Below are 20,129 nucleotides of genomic sequence, written 5' to 3'. Positions count from 1 at the left end.
TTCGCCAGATGGTGCGACCGATCATTGCAAGCGCGTTTGCTGTCTGGAATTCAGCGTGAATATAAGTACCTTTGGCCAATGTACCGCTATTAACCCTTGATCTTGACGCCCGAAACATCATTTGTTTTACGTTTATTCTCTCGCGTCTGCTGCACCGACCAGAAAAATGTACATTACATTTTTCCTGTATTATGTGGAGTCAGATACTTTAGCATGACTTCAACGAAATGGATGCGACTGTCCAAAGGCTCCCTTATACAGGCAGGTCTATCCGTTTCAGTTACGTTTTCCATTACAGTTATTTCCTGGTCTGCTTGATTACTTGATCCTAGACTGTTGGATCTTCCGTCACGATACCCGTGATATTCGTAGCCCATTTTACGATCATACTCTACTGGTAACACCGGAAGAAGATTTAGTCTGTCATATCCTTCCAAGCAAACAGTGGGCATGTCCTTCACCACCATCTCAGTAACACCACTCATAAAGACTTAAAACGCACCGAGCGAGGTGTCGCGATGGCACTCGACTAGCATTCGAGAGGGAAGGAGTTTCATCCGACCTTTCACATTCAGGTTTTTCTTGGTTTCCCTTATGAGCGTAAGACAAATGACGGGTTAGTGGCTTACAAAGGAAACGGTCGATTTCCTTTCGCATTCTTCTCCAACCCGAGGTCGTGTGCGGATAATCCCGTCGTCGACGGGACGATAGACTATTTTCTTCCTTTCTTTCCTTCCGTCACAATGCAAAGCAATTACTGGAAAAAAATACCTGGTATTTGACCGCGTCGCTACGTTGCTTTATAGGCCAAAGTAACGTCCACTTGCAACAGTGGCCGAAAGAGTTGTCTTCAGGGCGAGCCCGAACTCAACCGACAGAATTTCAGATTTTGGCCAGAAATATTTTCTGAGGATCTTGGTATAACGGAGCCGTGGTCTCTGGTGGCTCATCTAATTTAAGTAGGGCAATTATGATTCATTCGGGTTGTTCACCCAATTTCTTTCCGTGATTATCTTCATAAAGGTGAAGGTGATTAAAGGTCACTGCGGGAACAACTCATAATGCCGTTATTGTATCGCTCTTCCATTTCATTCATTGAACCTATACACGAGGTGCACTTTGGCCAACTTTTCGCCAGTAAAGATATCGATAATTGCTGTGTACCGCTGCTGAGATACAACTAACGCAAATAGGGAAACAAACTCGAGACAGTACTGAATACAAACTTGAGGGCAAAGCGTACAGTCGGTGTTACTGTTGTCAACAGCAATTACTGTGAACGAATGGGACAGATTTGCTTCCAAACGAGGTTGGATAGTTGATTTGGAGGAGGGGACAAAACAGCGAGGTCGTCGGTCCCATCGGATTAGGGAAGGATGGGGAAGGAAGTCGGCCGTACCCTTTTCAAAGCAACCACCCCGGTATTTCCCTGAAGCGATTTAGGGAAATCACGGAAAGCCCGACACTTTCTGTCTACTATAATATTCACTGATGAAGTGAAGTTTACCAGGAACACAGTGCAGAATTTTCACAACATTCATGTGTGAGCGGACGAGTATAGTTTTGGAAACAAGACATCAACAGCAGTTTAGCACTAGTATCACTGGAGACAGGTTAATTGGATGTTCTTTCTCCATGGCACATCACTAGTGACAAAGCGCAAAAAGCTTTGCTGAACTGAAAACATTTTTTAATAAGACCTTGCACCCTCTGAACATGGTATGGATGAAACAGTTGACTCTTGACACTTTCTGTACAGTCACGTGCCTAACATTCACCAATTATGCTATTTTTCTGGTGTTTCTGGCACTGTTGTTCGCTAAACTAAACTCCGTCCGAACAGACCATGAAGGACCAACGGCCCCGACCGGCCGCCGTACCTGCCTCAGCGCACAGGCGTCACTGGATGCGGATATGGAGAGGCATGTGGTCAGCATACCGCTCTCCCGGCCGTATGCCAATTTACGAGACCGGAGCCGCTACTTCCCGATCAAGTGGCTCCTCAGTTCGCCTCACGAAGGCGCAGTGCAGCCCGCTGGCCAATAGCTTTCGGCAGACAGGACGGTTACCCATCCAATTGCTAGCCCAGCCCGACAGCGCGTAACTTCGGTGATCTGGCGGGAACCAGTGTTAAACTGCGGCATTGCTCTCACTATAACGAATTACTCGACCTTCTAAATCAGGTGTTCTAGTCTTCCACAGTGAAATTACTTTTTTTCAATAGAGCCTTTTCTCCACAAGACGTTCATATGTTGTTGGAAAGGTCTCATTGTTTGGTATACGTCTATTAGGAAATCTTTCAGTATGCAAACATGTGGTTTCAGATGCATTCCAATGTCCAAATCAATACATCAGGTACTTGTCCGTCTTGGGCTGATTACGATACATTTCAGCCGAAAATATACACCACACACTAGCGCAATAAGAATGTGGTCGAGTAGGCGTCACGCCCGTTGCTGGAAGTCAGACGCAAGACGTCGCTCTCCAGCTGAGGTCGCTAATGCACGTTTGTTCGTTGGTGTCCATTTCGGAAATAGCCGATTCGATACATGGTGGAGACAGAATGTTCAGTACACACTAAACACCAGTCCAATAAAAACTATAGCGTAATCTTCCACTACAGATTTTGTTCTCAATACCAAAAAGTTTTGTTTCTTTATTAGCACTGTGGCAACTAAAATACGTATACGAAGTCTTTGACTTAACAGTCCCGAAAATAAAAATAAAAATTTCTAACGATAAAAGATACCTGTAGAACCAAGCTGGAAACCTGGAAACAAAAACACAGGAACGAAGCAAACATGTAACAACGAAGTGATTGTAACTAATAAAATTTAAAAAAAATACTTGATCGTATGTGTACTGAAAATTTTTTGCTTGTTTTTGAGTCTGCTATGTATTCCCCACAGGTGACGCACATATTAGTTAAAACATGTATAAAAGCACAAAGCAGTCATAAGAAGTCACCAGTTACTGGTAACATCGTGTTTTTACTTGTATTTTAAAGGGATGGTTGCGGATACACCCTAATAAATATGTGTACGTCTTACCCTAATTATTGCTTCCTTTTTTCTGCCTATTATTACTGCGCCAAGTATACTTTTTATTATCTTCACTAGGAGAAGTGGTCTGAAGCAGCTCTCCATGCCACTCTATCTTGTGCAAGCCTCTTCATCTCTCGGTAACTACTGCAACGCACATACATTTGAACCTGCTCGCTACACTCAGCAGGTAGTCTTTAGTCAAGCCTTGATCTCCTTCTACAGTTTTTATGCTCCACGTTTCGCTTCATTACCAAAATGACAATTTCTTGATGCCTTAGGGTGCGGCCTATCAATCGATCCGTTCTTGTAGGAGAATTAAGATATAAATTTTTCGAGCGACCTTGCTGCAGTGTATAGTGTAACATGGTTTGAGTTTATGTCAGTCCTTTTGTTAGGAGAACTTAATGAAGATTCAAGTATTACAGAGCGAGATATAAGCAGCGTTACCAATGCCAATATACCAATTTACCCAAAAAATCTAGGAGAAATTCCCCATATTTGGGAAGGAAAACTTCCCGATTCCCTACAAATTCCCCACATAATAGGATATTTGAGATTTTTTTCTGGTAGTCGTCTTGAATTAATTACTGATTACATTGTTTGACTCTCATAATAGGCTTTTATTCTCCATAAATTTAAGTCGAAAAGCAGAAATTCAAGTAATTCGAGAGGCCACAAAAACGTTTTTTTATATGGCGTGATGCTTCGCTCTATGCGTGCACCCAACAGCTTTTTCTCGCGTGCGCTCAGCTATTGTTTTGTTCAGCCTCGCTTAAGTAATATCTATGTATAAAAGATTATTTATCTACCTTTTTATATTTTATTGCTTGAAATCTTATCTATGAAACTCATTCCGAGCTTAAGGTCTTGAAAATCATTAGAACAACACCAGCAACAAACGCACCAATCACCAAATTGTCGATGTATCAACTACGTGATATTAATAACTAGTAAATCGTTAAAATCCCTACATATTCCCCGTATAATGCCAATCGCACAAAATCCCCAACTGAACTGACATTCCCCACAGTTTAGGGACTTCCCCACAAATTGGCAACTCTGGATGTAAGATCTAGTTTATTTGTTTAACGGACTTTGTTGAACTGACCACGAAAAGTTTTTCAGACTGCGAGAGCGAGGTAGATGTCCTGTAGCCGTAGTAGCACTTTCCTTTGGAGAGCAAATCTTGAAATAAACATACGAGCACGCAACGATGTGCTTCGATGACTCAACGAGTACGGTCGTCTGTATTGATTAGCGGCAGTTTGCACTATGCCATTACCGCCTGTAGTCATTCAATGCCAGTTTTTCGGGACAGTATCTGGTTAGTGATATTTTTGTGTAAAGCACTGTAATGTTTTCAAGAGAACAGAGCAGCAAAAGTTTAAGGTACATAGAGCATTTTTTACTCATCCGCAAGTGACGGATCTGAATGTGCACATCAATGTGCCATTGGATATTCGATTTCTGAATATATCCCGGCGAGTCTGCAAGCACCGTCACTTCATCGGGAGAATTAATAAGCCATTGGTATTTTGTGGAATCTACTCATATTTACCCAGTACGACATCCGTGAGTCATTTCAGTACTATAACTGTACCAGTACAGGCTCCGAAGATTCTGTGTGTGAGAGTAAATGCAATGCGGAGTTTCAGAGGATCGTACTACAATTTTTAGTGGAGTTGGAGCTAATCGACGAGATCTTCAAGGACAGAGCAGCCACTTCTGAAAATTCTCTGAAATTTTGTGAGCTATTCAGAATCCACTGAATTCACGGCATTGCTAATAAGTTAAATTAACAACAGATAAATGACAGGAGAACTAAATAAACTAGCACTTGCACTTGACGAAATAAGGTTGTTGATAATAATAAGATTACCCAAACAAAAATAATGAACTAAAAATCAATTTCTTAGTTAAAAAACGTAAGGTGACAAATGATAAAACCAGTTCCCGTCAGATGATAGAAATTAAGCGCTGTCGGGTTCGGCTAGCACGTGGATGGGTGACCGCCCGGGTCTGCTGAGGGCTGTTGCCAAGCGACGTACACTCAGCCCTTGCGAGGGCAGTTGAAGGGCTACTTGACTGTGAAGCAGCGGTTCCGGTCACGAAAACTGACGGCATGCAGTAATACTGTACCAACAGCTATTAGTGTGCCTGTTTTGTTAGGCGACCGGTTCGACGTTCGAACCACGCCACCTTCAGGCCTGTCGCAAGAATGACACAAAGTACGACTGGTGCAACTTGCTGTCACTTGTGTGGCGGTGTGACGATCACATAGGTTTATCAAGTTCGGAGATCTAGAGCAGGGGTCTCCAAACTACGGCCCGCGGTTCGAAACTGGCCCGCGAGGGCCGGCAAACCGGCCCGCGTTAGCTGGCCGGACATCCCCGGTATCCGGCCCGCCAATTATTTGAGGTGGTACCTATATTGCCAACAATTGAGTTTCGAGGCCTATCGCGACCAATACACCGCGACATTGGCTCTGCTACTCGCTACAAGACTACATAACGAAACTTATTGTTGCACCGCTTGAAATAATAATGCGTTGACATACTCTACCTCTGTTACGTCTTGCAGTAATAGTGTTGCTAACAATGATTTTGAGATTTCGTTAACTTTGCAGGACGCTTTCGTGAAGAATGTGCAGTGACATACTTTTTTGTCGGTGAAATTCGCCAGAATAAAATACACCAGAATTTCGGTCAAGTACGTCCACCAATCAAAATTATGTGATTAAATAAAAATCGTAGTTCGTTTCAGCACTAGCTATTCCAACAACCTTAGATTTTTGTGATTTCATCTTTCCTTTAGCCTTACATTACGGAGATCGTGGAGTGCTAGCGTACTTTAATCCCACTAGGAAGATCTTGGCCCTTATGACTTCGTAGAGGAGTCAATGTGGCCCGTGGACTAAAAAGTTTGGAGACCCCTGATCTAGAGAACCAGATACGATTATTCGTGCCTTGTCGTGTACATACACGAGTGGTTCTTGGAGTCACTCATGCGACAGGTCTGAAGATGACGTGACTGGAACGTCGAAACTGGTAGCCAAATAAAACAATCAAAATGGCGCCAGTTGGTACAGTGTTATTACATTTGATCGACGAGCTACTGTCCCATACTCCAGACCCCAGGATGGAGTTACTTTACAAAACTGATAATGGCTGGAAGGGCAGTCTGCCGACCACGAACCCCTCCATCCTATCGCCTGAGAATGACACGGCGATCGGTCGGTACCATTGGGATTTCAGAGGCCTATTCGGCCGTAATAACGTAAACTCCTTTACTGCCCAGTTTGATTTTCTACTTCTTCACCAGTAATCACGTCTATCCACTTAATCTTCAGCACTCATCTTACTACCATTACTGCACCAACTCTTCCAGGAACAGTTCTCCCTATTCATTGCGGGTAAATTGTAACGCGTTGGCAGTACCGGGTGATCAAAAAGTCAGTATAAATTTGAAAACTTAATAAACCACGGAATAATGTAGACAGAGAGGTAAAAAATTACACACATGCTTGGAATGACATGGGGTTTTATTAGAACAAAAAAAAAGTTCACAAAATGTTCGACAGATGGCGCTGGACTGCTACCGTGACGGGTGAGAGGTACGCCGATATGTTACAGGATCGCATCGTCCCCAGCCTGGCTGATAAACACCTGCTGGAACGTACGATGTTTATGCAGGATGGAGCTCCGCCCCATATTGCTAGACGCGTCAAAGATCTCTCGCGCGCGTCGTTTGGTGATGATCGTGTGCTCAGCCGCCACTTTCGTCATGCTTGGCCTCCCAGGTCCCCAGACCTCAGTCCGTGCGATTATTGGCTTTGGGGTTACCTGAAGTCGCAAGTGTATCGTGATCGACCGACATCTCTAGGGATGCTGAAAGACAACATCCGACGTCAATGCCTCACCATAACTCCGGACATGCTTTACAGTGCTGTTCACAACATTATTCCTCGACTACAGCTATTGTTGAGGAATGATGGAGGACATATTGAGCATTATCTTTTCTTTGTCTTACTTTGCCGGCCGGAGTGGCCGAGCGGTTCTAGGCGCTACTGTCTGGAACCGCGCCACCGCTACGGTCGCAGGTTCGAATTCTGCCTCGGGCATGGATGTGTGTGCTGTCCTTAGGTTAGTAGGTTTAAGTAGTTCTGATTTCTAGGGGAATGATGACCTGAGCAGTTAAGTCCCATAGAGCTCAGAGCCATTGTCTTACTTTGTTATGCTAATTATTGCTATTCTGATCAGATGAAGCGCCATCTGTCGGACATTTTTTTAACTTTTGTATTTTTATGGTTCTAATAAAACCTCATGTCATTCCAAGCATGTGTGTGAATTTGTACCTCTCTATCTACATTATTCCATGATTTATTCAGTTTTCAAATTTATACTGACTTTTTGATCACCCGGTATATGAGACTTTTGGATACGGCCTTGGAAATGCCCTTTCTCTTTCACTGCAGGAGATTTCTTCTGTGATGAAAGGATGCGTTTACTCGTCCTCATAACGATATGCTGGTCGTTGCAGTTCCGATCGACTCGCGCTTCTCGGATGCAGATGAATAAGAAGCGTCTTAGAGGCGAGCGCTGTATGCTGCTTCGTGCTACGTTAATTCTCTCCCAAAAAAAAGTCGCATGGCTTGCGCGACAGGACAGTAAGGGAAGTTGATGATGGGAAGGGGTGTGGAGGGATGAGGGAGGAAGGGGTAGAAAACGTCAGGAGGAGGGGAAGGAGCGAGAGAGGCGGAGAGATAGAGGGGGGGGGGGGGGGCGAGCCTTCCGTTTTCCTCTTTCATCTTAACATAGAGGATGTTCCTTTGGCTGGGCAAGAGCGAGAGTAATGCCAGCGACGACGGTTGGAGGAGGGGGGCGGGGCAGTGAGGGGAAAGGAGTGAGGGGGAGGGAAAGAGTTGAACCCCGCCCAATTGCCCCCTCCTGGCTGCCGCCCCTCCCGGCTCTCGGTACACATAACTCCGGCCAACTAGCCCCGAGCACTTCAAAGTGCCCCTCGGACGGAAAAATCGATGCAGCAGCAGCAGCTACGGAGCGGCGGGTGGGCGCTGCAGATGAATCAGCCGCGGGCTGGCGGCCTAATTCGCTTATCTCGGGCCCAGGTGGGCTCCGGTCCCGGCCGGGACTCGCTGCGGGCCCGCTGCGCCCGGGACGCCGCCGCCAGGGGGGTGGCGGGCGGCGGGGGCGGCGCGGAGAGGCGTTCAGAAACTGCCGCGGAGCGCGCGCGCTCAATTGCGATGACCGTACAGCCGGAGAAGAAGTTGGTATCGACGCTGCTTTTACACACTGCTCGCAGCGCAGCGCCGCAATATGCAAGCGTAGCTCACTCGCAGCTGCGCTGACAGCCGGCCGGCGCCCGGGCTTCCAACAGGGCCGCCGTTTGCTCTCTCGAATGACGCGCAAATGACGCCTTTGAAACGAGGGCGCGCTGCCCGCTGCGATCCAGTCTCCTATCCTCCCGCCTCACACACGTGATCCAAAAATAAAATTACGACTTCAGGACTCTGGCATAATACACGGTAGACTGTACAAGGGCGAACCTGTCTTTCTACTCCACCCGGCATGCGGTTAACGGCACATGGTGGCGAAAATCGGAACTAAACTTCTTCCAGCGTAAATCGATTCCGCATTAACATATCTACCTAGTTTTGCTGCCATAAGATAATTACAGCAACACTGGACTTCCTTGGGTAACGGCACTTTAATTATAACCACCCAGTGTAATAGCGATTTTGCTGAATCCTTATTTCTTCAAAGGCAACGGCCTTACCGCAGTGGATACACCGGTTCCCGTCAGATCATAGAAGTTAAGCGCTGTCGGGCGTGGTCGGCACTTGGATGGGTGACCATCCAGGCCGTCACGCGCTGCTGCCATTTTTCGGGGTGCACTCAGCCTCGTGATGCGAACTGAGGAGCTACTCGCCGAATAGTAGCGGCTCCGGTCAAAGAAAACCGTCATTACGACCGGGAGTGCGGTGTGCTGACCACACGCCCCTACTATCCGCATCCTCCACTGAGGATGACACGGCGGTCGGATGGTCCCGGAGTGCTTTATTTCCTAAAAATTTATTGAATCACGTTGGCTTTTCTGTATTGCTGCTGTAATCAAATTATATGTTTTATATATAAATAAATGGATACAGTCGGTGTTTTGTTCGGGTATTCTACATGAACGAAAAACATGTGAATTAGAAAAAAATTGACATTCTGGAAGCGGTGTCAGATAGGGTGTATACAGCCTTTCGAGGCATTGAGAAAGGAATGGCGCCTAGGGATGATGGTGTTTCAATACAAATGATTGACGCTGGTGGCAAACTAACACAAACGGAACGTGCAACATCGCTTACGAAGTGTTCAAATGGCTCTGAGCAGTATCAGACTTAACTTCTGAGGTCATCACTCCCCTACAACCTAGAACTACTTAGAGTTAACTAACCTAAGGACATCACACACATCCATGCCCGAGGCATGATTCGAATCTGCGACAGTAGCGGTCGCGCGGTTCCACAATGTAGCGCCTAGAGCCGCTCGGCCACCCCGGCCGGCGCTTACGAAGTGTCCGGGGAGGACGAAAATTACCCGAAAGTTGGTATGCGTTGTATTTATCTAACTTCACAGAAAGGAGACAAACGAGACAAACTGTAGGCATCTCTGCCTCGCCTCCGTAATGTACATGATATTCATTAAGAACAACCACTAACCGTATTGTGACGGTAGGGATAATGGGGAGCGGAGCGCGCTGGTGGTTTTGCTGGGAAAATATCAGTTCATCATATTAATAAAAACAATATCAACATTACACTTCATTGTAAGGGCAGTTTCACCATCTCGTTGTTGTTGTGTTCTTCAGTGCTGAGACTGGTTTGATGCAGCTCTCCATGCTACTCTATCCTGTGCAAGCTTCTTCATCTCCCAGTACAAATTGCAACCTACATCCTTCTGAATCTGTTTAGCGTATTCATCTCTTGGTCTCCCTCTACGAGTTTTACCCTCCACGCTGCCCTCTAATACAAAATAAGTGATCCCTTGATGTCTCAGAATATGCCCTACCAACCGAACCCTTCTTCTAGTCATGTTCTGCCATAAACTCCTCTTCTCCCCAATTCTATTCAATACCTTCTCATTAGTTATGTGATCTATCCATCTAATCTTCAGCATTCTTCTGTAGCACCACATTTCGAAAGCTTCTATTCTCTTCTTGTCCAAACTATTTATCGTCCATGTTTCACTTCCATACATGGCTACACTCCATACAAATACTTTCAGAAACGGCTTCCTGACACTTAAATCTATACTCGATGTTAACAAATTTCTCTTCTTCAGAAACGCTTTCCTTACCATTGCCAGTCTACATTATATACCCTCTATATTTCGACCATCATCAGTTATTTTGCTCCCCAAATAGCAAAACTCCTTTAGTACTTTAAGTGTCTCATTTCCTAATCTAATTCCCTGAGCATCACCCGACTTAATTCGACTACATTCCATTATCCTCGTTTTGCTTTTGTTGATGTTCATCTTATATCCTCCTTTCAAGACACTGTGCATTCCGTTCAACTGCTCTTCCAAGTCCTTCGCTGTCTCTGACAGAATTACAATGTCATCGGCGAACCTCAAAGCTTTTATTTCTTCTCCATGGATTTTAATACCTACTCCGAATTTTTCTTTTGTTTCCGTTACTGCTTGCTCAATATACAGATTGAATAACATCTGGGGGAGGCTACAACCCTGTCTCACTCCCTTCCAAACCACTGCTTCCCTTTCATGTCCCTCGACTCTTATAACTGCCATCTGTTTTCTGTACAAATTGTAAATAGCTTTTCGTTCCCTGTATTTTACCCCTGCCACCTTCAGAATTTGAAAGAGAGTATTCCAGTCAACGTTGTCAAAAGCTTTCTCTAAGTCTACAAATGTTAGAAACGTAGGTTTGCCTTTCCTTAATCTATTTTCTAAGATAAGTCGTAGGGTCAGTATAGCTTCACGTGTTCCAACATTTCTATGGAATCCAAACTGATCTTCCCCGAGGTCGGCATCTGCCAGTTTTTCCATTCGTCTGTAAAGAATTCGCGTTAGTATTTTGCAGCCGTGACTTACTAAACTCATAGTTCGGTAATTTTCACATCTGTCAACACCTGCTTTCTTTGGGATTGGAATTATTATATTCTTCTTGAAGTCTGAGGGTATTTTGCCTGTCTCATACATCTTGCTCACCAGATGGTAGAGTTTTGTCAGGACTGGCTCTCCCAAGGCTGTCAGAAGTTCTAATGGAATGTTGTCTACTCCCGGGGCTTTGTTCACCGTAACTCATCATAACACAGTCTATATTCCGATTAAAATTACTTGATAGTTGATGTCTGTCACTTGTCGCTGCAGTGTTTGTTGCTGCCACACTGCCGCCGGCTACCCCTCGACCATAGGCGACGCTCAAAACATAGCGAGTCACTTAACAAAGGCTGTTAATGTCTAACGCGGAGCAATGTTGGAAGCGGCCGCCAGAAGACACACGTATGACGGACATGGGACATGTTCTGTCGGCAGTTGATTTTAAGTGACCAGTGACAGAACTGAGGCGCACGACGCGTTCTGTAGCCCTGAATTTAAACTCACGTCCTAAGTTAACAACAAATTCGTGATTTACAATGTGTCCGGGAAATCGGCGATCAACAATGTGCGGCAGAACTAAAGTCACGATAGCTTTGTTCACGGCGTTTAATGCTAACATATACGAGCAAACTCAGGACAGAAAATTTCATAATGTGTTTGTTGGCTTGCAATCTTCTGCAGCAAAATTTCAGTTTCAGCGGTGTAAGCAAATGGTTCAAATGGCTCTGAGCACTATGGGACTTAACTTCTGAGGTAATCAGTCCCCTAGAACTTAGAACTACTTAAACCTAACTAACCTAAGGACATCACACACATCCATGCCCGAGGCAGGATTCGAACCTGCGACCGTAGCGGTCTCGCGGTTCCAGACTGTAGCGCCTAGAACCGCTCGGCCAATCGGCCGGCCGGTGTAAGCAAACTGTAATTTCTCGATGTCGTTGGGTACCTGAAAATTTTCTCATACTGACTGCACGGAGTGCCGCGTTATGACCAATGAGCAGTCCTGGCTGGCACTTGATTGCAGTTTATAGACGACACAAGCAGATTCCAATTGAAAAAAAGAATGATAGGAAAGATAATAAGAGCGAATAAAAACATGTTGAAAATGACACGATTGAATATTATAAATAAAAAAAGTGCATTTAAACCAGTACATGAATAAAAATGATTATCAAAGTCTTTTAATTAGATATGGAAAAATAAACAATTCGTTTCACTTGATGAAATTCTAACCTCCACCCTTCTACACTCCACGTTTATACGCTAACCACTACGCTATGCCACTACAGGACAAAATGTGTTCTATTTACGACGATCATTCAATAATTAAAGAGAGAAATTGATCTGGGGAAAAACTGTTAGTAGGGAAAGTTTGGTACTTTTATGGCTTTAAGTTGGCATCACTGGGATGAGCCCTGATCAGCTGATGTATCAACATTATTTTGTTTATAACCTCAAAAATACATTTCGAGATGGCGAGTCCGTTTGGAGCGTCCACATTAGTTGAACAACGTTCTGTTATTCGTTTTTTACCTTGAAGGCGAGAAACCAGTGAATATATACTGTTAAATGTCTAAAGTTTATGGTGACAATAGTATGAATAGTGCAAATTTTTACAAGTGGGTAGAGCAGTTCAAAAATGGTCGCGACTCAGTGACTGGCGAACACTGTTCTGTTAGACCAGTTGCAGTTTCAACTCCCTCACTTGGAAGTCGAATTGATGACATTATTCGTGCCGACCGCCGTGTGACTGTGGAAATGATAGTTGATAAGGTTCAAGTTAGTAGTGGTACAGTTTGTAACATCACCTGTAACAAGCTGAAGTAGCGCAAAACATGTGCAAGATGGGTCCCAAAGGAGTTGACGCGGCTACACAAGGAAACAAGGTTGAGAGTGTGCACAGAAATAAAGGAACGTTATGCAAGAGGTGAGCAATTCTTCAACAAAATTTCTTGTGATGAGACTTGGGTTCACTATTATGAGCCAGAATCAAAAAGCCAAAGCATGGAGAGGAAGCACACCAACTCAGCTGTCAAGTAAAAATTCAAAACCCAAGCATCAGCAGGAAAATTCATGTAGACGGTGCTGAAGGTCCAGTTTTCTGTGATTATCTCGTAGAGCAGCCAGTACTACTCGTATTTGCTTTTAAACATGGCAAAGCCTACCATGAGAGAGAGACGTCGTGGATCTCAGAGAAGAGGTGTGATTCTCCAGCAAGACAACGCACGTCCTCATATTGCTCAACTAACCCGTGGAATCATCGACAAAATGGGCTGTGAAGTACTGCCTCATCCCCCTTACAGTCCTGATTTATCACCTAGTGATTTCCATTTGTTTGGTGCACTGAAGGAAGTATTACATGGGAGGAGGTCCTAGAACAACGAGGACGTGAAAATGTTTAAGGGAAATTGGTTCAAACATCAAGATAAAGAGTTCTTTGCAGCCGGAATGAAAAGTTTGTAGCTCTTTGGAACAAGTGCATAAACGTTCAAGGGGATTATGTTTAAAAGTAGAAAAAGTATTGTTTTGTAAAAATAAACGCTTTTCTCTCCAGACCACTTTGTCTCTTTAATTGTTGAATGACCCTCGTATGACTCTGATGTCCCAGTCGAAACGATTAACTGGCAGCATTCAAAAATTCGGCTTGACACAATGTCGTGCGGAATTTGTCTAATGTAAGCGATCAAGTAGATCTATGTGATTATTGCGCGGAAGGGCTTAGTAGTGCTTGGTTAGCCTATGTATGAAACGTGTGTCTTTCGTTAGCATCGTTTTGTGTGTGTGTGTTGTTATCATGTATGATGAAATACGAAATAAAAGGGTCAGACAAAGGATTCGGGATCCCGACCCATCACGAAAGAAAGGCGAACAAGGAATTGGAAGTGTGGCAATATGGCATCGGCGTTGAGCGCACTGACTGGACGAAACCAGTGTAGGGTCAACTATCAAGCAGTTTTAATCGAACTACAGTAATACAGGGTGTCCCAGGTGGAATGTTCAATATTCAAGGATATGACAGGCACTTTCATCTGAAGCAAAAAGGTTCACATGGAGATAAGCCCTATCCGAATGATTTCAGAGATAGAACACGTTTAATATATTACACATTTGTTTCTGGACTAGCGGCGTGCATTTATGTGTCCTACGTACGCACCACTTCGACGTTTTTTTCTTCATCTCAACTTACCTCTTTGCTTTCAACCTCTTTGCTCCGGTTGTCTTTCTGCCATTAAAACAGCACGTTGAACGTGCAGTTGTCCACGGTGTATTGCGAGATGAAATAGTGTAGAGATTGAGAAGTGTACCAGAAAGAAGCATCGCTTAACAGTGTTTGCACACGTGCTTCCTAAAATACCACACAGCTACAGTAATGAAGAATATGCAGGGCGCTGATAACGGCACAGCTAAGCGTCCCTCAAACCAAATATCATCATCATCGACAGAAGAATATGCAGATATGTTGTATACTTATGGTTACTGCGATGCTTGTGCTTCTTCCGCAGTTAAAGAATAACGTCGGCGCTTTCCTACATGTCGAATTCCTACTCGTAGAGTGTTTACCAGAGCTTTCAGCACATTGCATGAAACATGTATTCTTCCAAGTTCCCATTTTTCTTCTGAACTTGTAGTTCAGCAACCTGTTCAGAAACAGTAGCACTGTGCCGAAATGGTGCAGTGTAGTCCTACAGCCAGCACACAACTGACACTTTTTGTAATGCTTGTTTACTAATGGTTGCACGCGGGTAGATGTGTAAACCTGAATATACATTGGATAATACAGAAAATAAATAACAATTTATATTAAATGTCTTCATATGTGCATATGAAGATTTTGCTTCATGTGAACTTTCCTGTCATGTCCTTCAATATTGACCATTCTTCCTGGGACACCCGGGTATACTGAAGGAGTCGGAGGCGGCGCTCTGCGTAACCCTAGACAAGGGTGCAAGAAGATTAGGATCTTACACCGAAATGTTGAACTTGCCGATACTGTCCGTCCACTTTGACCCATAGCGTCATAAGGACGCGGACATACACCACTCATCTAAATCCAACACACGCCCTGCGTACTATAAGAAGAAATATGGTTACTCTCATAACACTGCCAATGTTAGTTTCGTTGACTCACAATCTTGCATTGCGGAATGGTTGGTCACCATAAATTATAACACGAAAAATAATACAGAAGCAAAATAATTATTAAAACTTCCTGGGAGATTAAAACTATAAGCCGGGTCGGGACTCGTACGTGAGAGCTGCCCACGAAAGACAAAGTCCTAGGTTCGAGACCTAAAAGATCTCATTGGTTAAATCGATATTGCAGACTTGTAAGAGAGCACGTGGATGACTGTGATTACAACCTTCGGTATTTGATTAGTATGATCAGAAGCAAGGGAAATGTATTCTGCAGTCGCTTCGTTGCTCTCTTAGTAGGAAAGGAACGATTAATAGATAGAATCCGAGACTTGATACATAACTCTCGGTATAGTAGCTTAATAGAAGCAAAAAATCTATTATTTGCTTTGGCTTCCACGCGAATATAAGAGTGACGAATATAAGAGGTGGACTTTAAATTCAAGCGGTTTCGTACGTTCTTCATCTCTTAGAAAAGGACAAACAAAAAACACTTCCCTCATTCGATCTTGATACAATTCAGTACCTTGATGAATAGTAAATGTTATCGCCAAGCAAAATTTTGTGTATTTTTATTCTCAAGAACGGATTAAGAATCCCTAACCTCATTCTGTAGCACAGCACGAGAAGGTGTCCTGTATGAGGATATCATAATTCACAATGTGTATTATACAGTTTTCGATATCTACTTAGAGGGAGTTTTCTCGTTCTGTTCTATAGGAAGCATTTTAGAATGATAGAATGAAGTTTAAAATCTCTAAACCAGTCGTGTGAGTAAAAATATGCTAAATGAAGAACATTAGTCGCCAACAAGCACTGTTCTGACGAACAGTACCTTGAAGTCCAAGACTTCTTGTTCTGGCAGCCTTAAAGCGAGCTCGATAAAAACCACAAAAAGGGAAAATCTCTTCACTTGTGCTTCCGGCATGCCTCGAAAATCATTCTGGACTCTGTTGACAGTTGAACCACTGTAGTCGGAAACAATAGTAAAAGTCAGTTCTTCCTAACGAGGACTAACCCGGAAAGCATAATTCACACCTTTTCGGGATCATGGAAAGGATAGCAAACTTTAACGTTGTCACTCATCTGTCTGACAACACTGTACGTGCCCTGTAACCACGACACACCAAGGAGAGTTTGACGTTCAACTCTGAAGTCTGGCGCTTAGTTCGGTGAGTAGAGAATGTGAAAAGAAAGACCGTGAAGGAGAAAATCACCGATAAACAAAAGTGTGAAATACAATGGCCGGCCGCTGTGACCGAGCGGTTCTAGGCGCTTCAGTCTGGAACCGCGCCACCGCTACGGTCGCAGGTTCGAATCCTGCCTCGGGCATGGATGTGTGTGATATCCTTAGGTTAGTTAGATTTAAGCTGTTCTAAGTTCTAGGGGACTGATGACCTCAGAAGTTAAGTCCCATAGTGCTCAGAGCCATTTGAACCATTTGAAATAAATGCTGTTGACGACACTAGAAAGCAAGCAGAACTGAAACCATTATCACTTGACAGAAAGAAGTGGCCCACAGAATGAAACCACTATTACTTACAAACTTGTTGAAACAAACATTCAACTTTTGAACCCTCTTCGACTTCCCTGAGGCCGTCACGATTACTGTTTGAAGCATCGTAGTGTTTTATGAAAGTCCGGAAAGAGGGGAGACGTCACGTACAAGAAAAAGTGGAACGCACTCTTTGAAATTCTGAAAGTAATAGGGATAAAATACAGGAAGCAATATGTTATTTAAAACTTGTACAGAAATCAAACTGCAGTTATATGAGCGGGAGGACAGGAAATAAAAGCAGTTTTTGAGAAGGAAGTGGGGGAGGATTGTGACAGATCACTCTTGTTATTCCATCTATACGTTGAGCAAGCAGCAAAGGAAATCACAGAGAAATATTGAAAGGAAAAAAAGTTCAGGAGGTAAAAATAAAAATTTTAAGACTAGTCGATTAAATTGTAATAGTGGAAGAGGTGACAAAGTAATTAGATCAGTTGAGTGGCATGGATAGTATCTTGAAATGAGGTTATAAGATGAATATCAACGAAGAAGAATAAGCGTAATGGAATGTAGTCGAATCAAATTAGGTGATGCGGGAATTTGACAAGGAAATGAAGCAGTTAAAGTAGTAGATGAGTTTTCCCATTTGAGCAGTAAAATCAGCGACGATTATTTACGTACACAGTGTATAAAAGGGATTATTTGTGTCATCGAACATTAATTTAAATGTTGTCCGCCCCCGGTAGCTGAATGGTCAGCATGACGGATTGTCAGTCCTCTGGGCCGGGTTCGATTCCCAGCTGGGTCGGGGAATTTTCTCTGCCAGGGACTGGGTGTTGTGCTGTCCTCATCATCATGCTAACATCCTAGTCGACTGTCGGTCGCCGAAGAGGCGTCAAATTGAAAGACCGGCACCCGGCGAACGGTCTGCCTGACGCGGGGGCCCTAGCCATACGAGTAAACAAATAAAATAAATTTAAATGTTAGGAATTCTTGAATTTATTTATCTTGAATATAGCATTTACGGAAGCGAAACGTGGATGATAAACTTTTCAGACAAGAAGAGAACAAAAGCTTTTAAAATGTGGTGCTCGAGAAGAATACTGAAGGTCAGATAGGTCGATCGAATAACGAATGACGAGATGCTCAATCAATTATGGAGAAAAGAAACGTGTAATCGAGATTGACTAGAAAGGTATCGGTTGAGGCATGAAGGAATGAACAGTTTGATAACGCTAGGAAGTGGGGAGGACGTAAAAAGTGTAAAGGAAGACCAAGTCTCGAATACAGTAAGCAGGTTAAAATGGATGTTGGTTGCAGTAGCAACCCAAGTAAGAAGAGACTTGCACAGGCGTCAGAGCTGCGTCGAACCAGTCTTCGGACTGAAGACCACAACAGCAGCTCGAGGAAACAATTATAAGCGCGCTAATGGAAATCGCAAGAACTAATGGAGATGAAGCATTCCTGGCTGCGATTCGCGTTCAGAGCCAGCTTCCCACACTTGGTGTTCGCGGCCGAGCGTCTCGCGAGCGGTATTCGCGACGCGTCCCGCAGTAAAACAGTTCGGTGCGAGACGCCAGCTATCCGGGCGGACAGGCCGTCGTAAACAGGGCGCACGTGCGCCATTAGCATAGCTCTGTCCGACTCCCACACCAGCTGTGCCGTAGCCGACTGGTGCCGTGCCTGCTCTGCACGGGAAGCCCTTCCAGCCGCCTTCGCAGTGCTCTTCATCTCGCCTTAAGCTCTCCTTTATGGACGACTTAACTCCGCTCCTTTGCTTGTGACGCTATGAAGGCCTAACCACCAGTGACGTATGCGTAGAGCATGAGCCGTACATGAATATAGCCACAAAGTCTTTCGTGATGGATAAAAGGTTCTCGATTAACTTGCTGTGCCAAATCTGGATAAAATTCCAAGTTTTCGTCGACAGTCTCCATCATCGTTATTGGAGACCATGTCTGATTTGGAACTGAGAAGGCTTCCACTTTTATACCCAAAAGAAGGTATCTGAAAGGCTGGCTTACGTCGTCAGCACGTCATGGAGATGGTGATTGCTGAGATTATCCATACAGTACCGCATGTACGCTAATTCTCGATCGTGTGGCCTATCAAGCGACGTTTGTGACTGGATCTACATCTACAACTGTATCTGCAGGAACACTCTGCAGTGTACACTTAAGCCGTCGGCACACGAACCGTGCATCCGAACCTTAAGCGTTGAGCGTGCCGGGTTTCTGACGTCATAGCGTGGAATAGCACGTTCGGCAGTCTTTCCGGACGTGCAGAGCGTGCATCTGAGCGTTGACCAATGAGATGGCACAACGCCATCTACGTCACATGCACGCCATCTCCCTTCAGCACAGAGTTGTGAAGCGCCATATTGGCATTCATCTCAAGCCTATATGTATACAGGGCGTTACAAAATGGTACGGCCAAACTTTCAGGAGCCGCGCGACCGCTACGGTCGCAGGTTCGAATCCTGCCTCGAGCATGGATGTTTGTGATGTCCTTAGGTTAGTTAGGTTTAAGTAGTTCTAAGTTCTAGGGGACTGACGACCTCAGAAGTTAAGTCCCATAGTGCTCAGAGCCATTTGAACCAAACTTTCAGGAAACATTCCTCACTCGCGGTTCTAGGCGCGCAGTCAGGAACCGTGCGACTGCTACGGTCGCAGGTTCGAATCCTGCCTCGGGCATGGATGTGTGTGATGTCCTTAGGTTAGTTAGGTTTAAGTAGTTCTAAGTTCTAGGGGACTGATGACCACAGCAGTTGAGTCCCATAGTGCTCAGAGCCATTTGAACCATTCCTCACACACAAAGAAAGAAAATATGTTATGTGGACATGTGTCCGGAAACGCTTACTTTCCATGTTAGAGCTCATTTTATTACTTCTCTTCAAATCACATTAATCATGGAATGGAAACACACAGCAACAGCACGTACCAGCGTGACGTCAAACACTTTGTTACAGGAAATGTTCAAAATGTCCTCCGTTAGCGAGGAGACATGCATCCACCCTCCGTCGCATGGAATCCCTGATGCGCTGATGCAGACCAGCCGTCCACAATACGAGCACGAAGAGTCTCTACATTTGGTACCGGGGTTGCGTAGACAAGAGCTTTCAAATGCCCCCATAAATGAAAGTCAAGGGGGTTGAGGTCAGGAGAGCGTGGAGGCCATGGAATTGGTCCGCCTCTACCAATCCATCGGTCACCGAATCTGTTGTTGAGAAGCGTATGAACACTTCGACTGAAATGTGCAGGAGCTCCATCGCGCATGAATCACATGTTGTGTCGTACTTGTAAAGGCACATGTTCTAGCAGCACAGGTAGA

At 44.4% G+C, this 20,129-nt stretch overlaps 1 long non-coding RNA gene and 1 pseudogene across 1 annotated transcript in view; one reads left to right on the top strand and one right to left on the bottom strand.

Moving 5' to 3' along the window:
- The window catches only part of LOC126192321 (uncharacterized), a 400,828-nt gene that overhangs the window by 3,777 nt on the left and 376,922 nt on the right, over positions 1 to 20,129 (bottom strand). The gene's annotated exons all lie outside the window — the stretch shown is intronic.
- Positions 8,824 to 8,941, top strand: LOC126208166 (5S ribosomal RNA; annotated as a pseudogene).

The sequence above is a fragment of the Schistocerca nitens genome, chromosome 1 (assembly GCF_023898315.1).
Source record: "Schistocerca nitens isolate TAMUIC-IGC-003100 chromosome 1, iqSchNite1.1, whole genome shotgun sequence".
NCBI classification, from domain to species: domain Eukaryota; kingdom Metazoa; phylum Arthropoda; class Insecta; order Orthoptera; family Acrididae; genus Schistocerca; species Schistocerca nitens.
The sequence above is the reverse complement of the archived record's forward strand: the minus strand, read 5'-3'. Positions and strand labels throughout refer to the sequence as shown.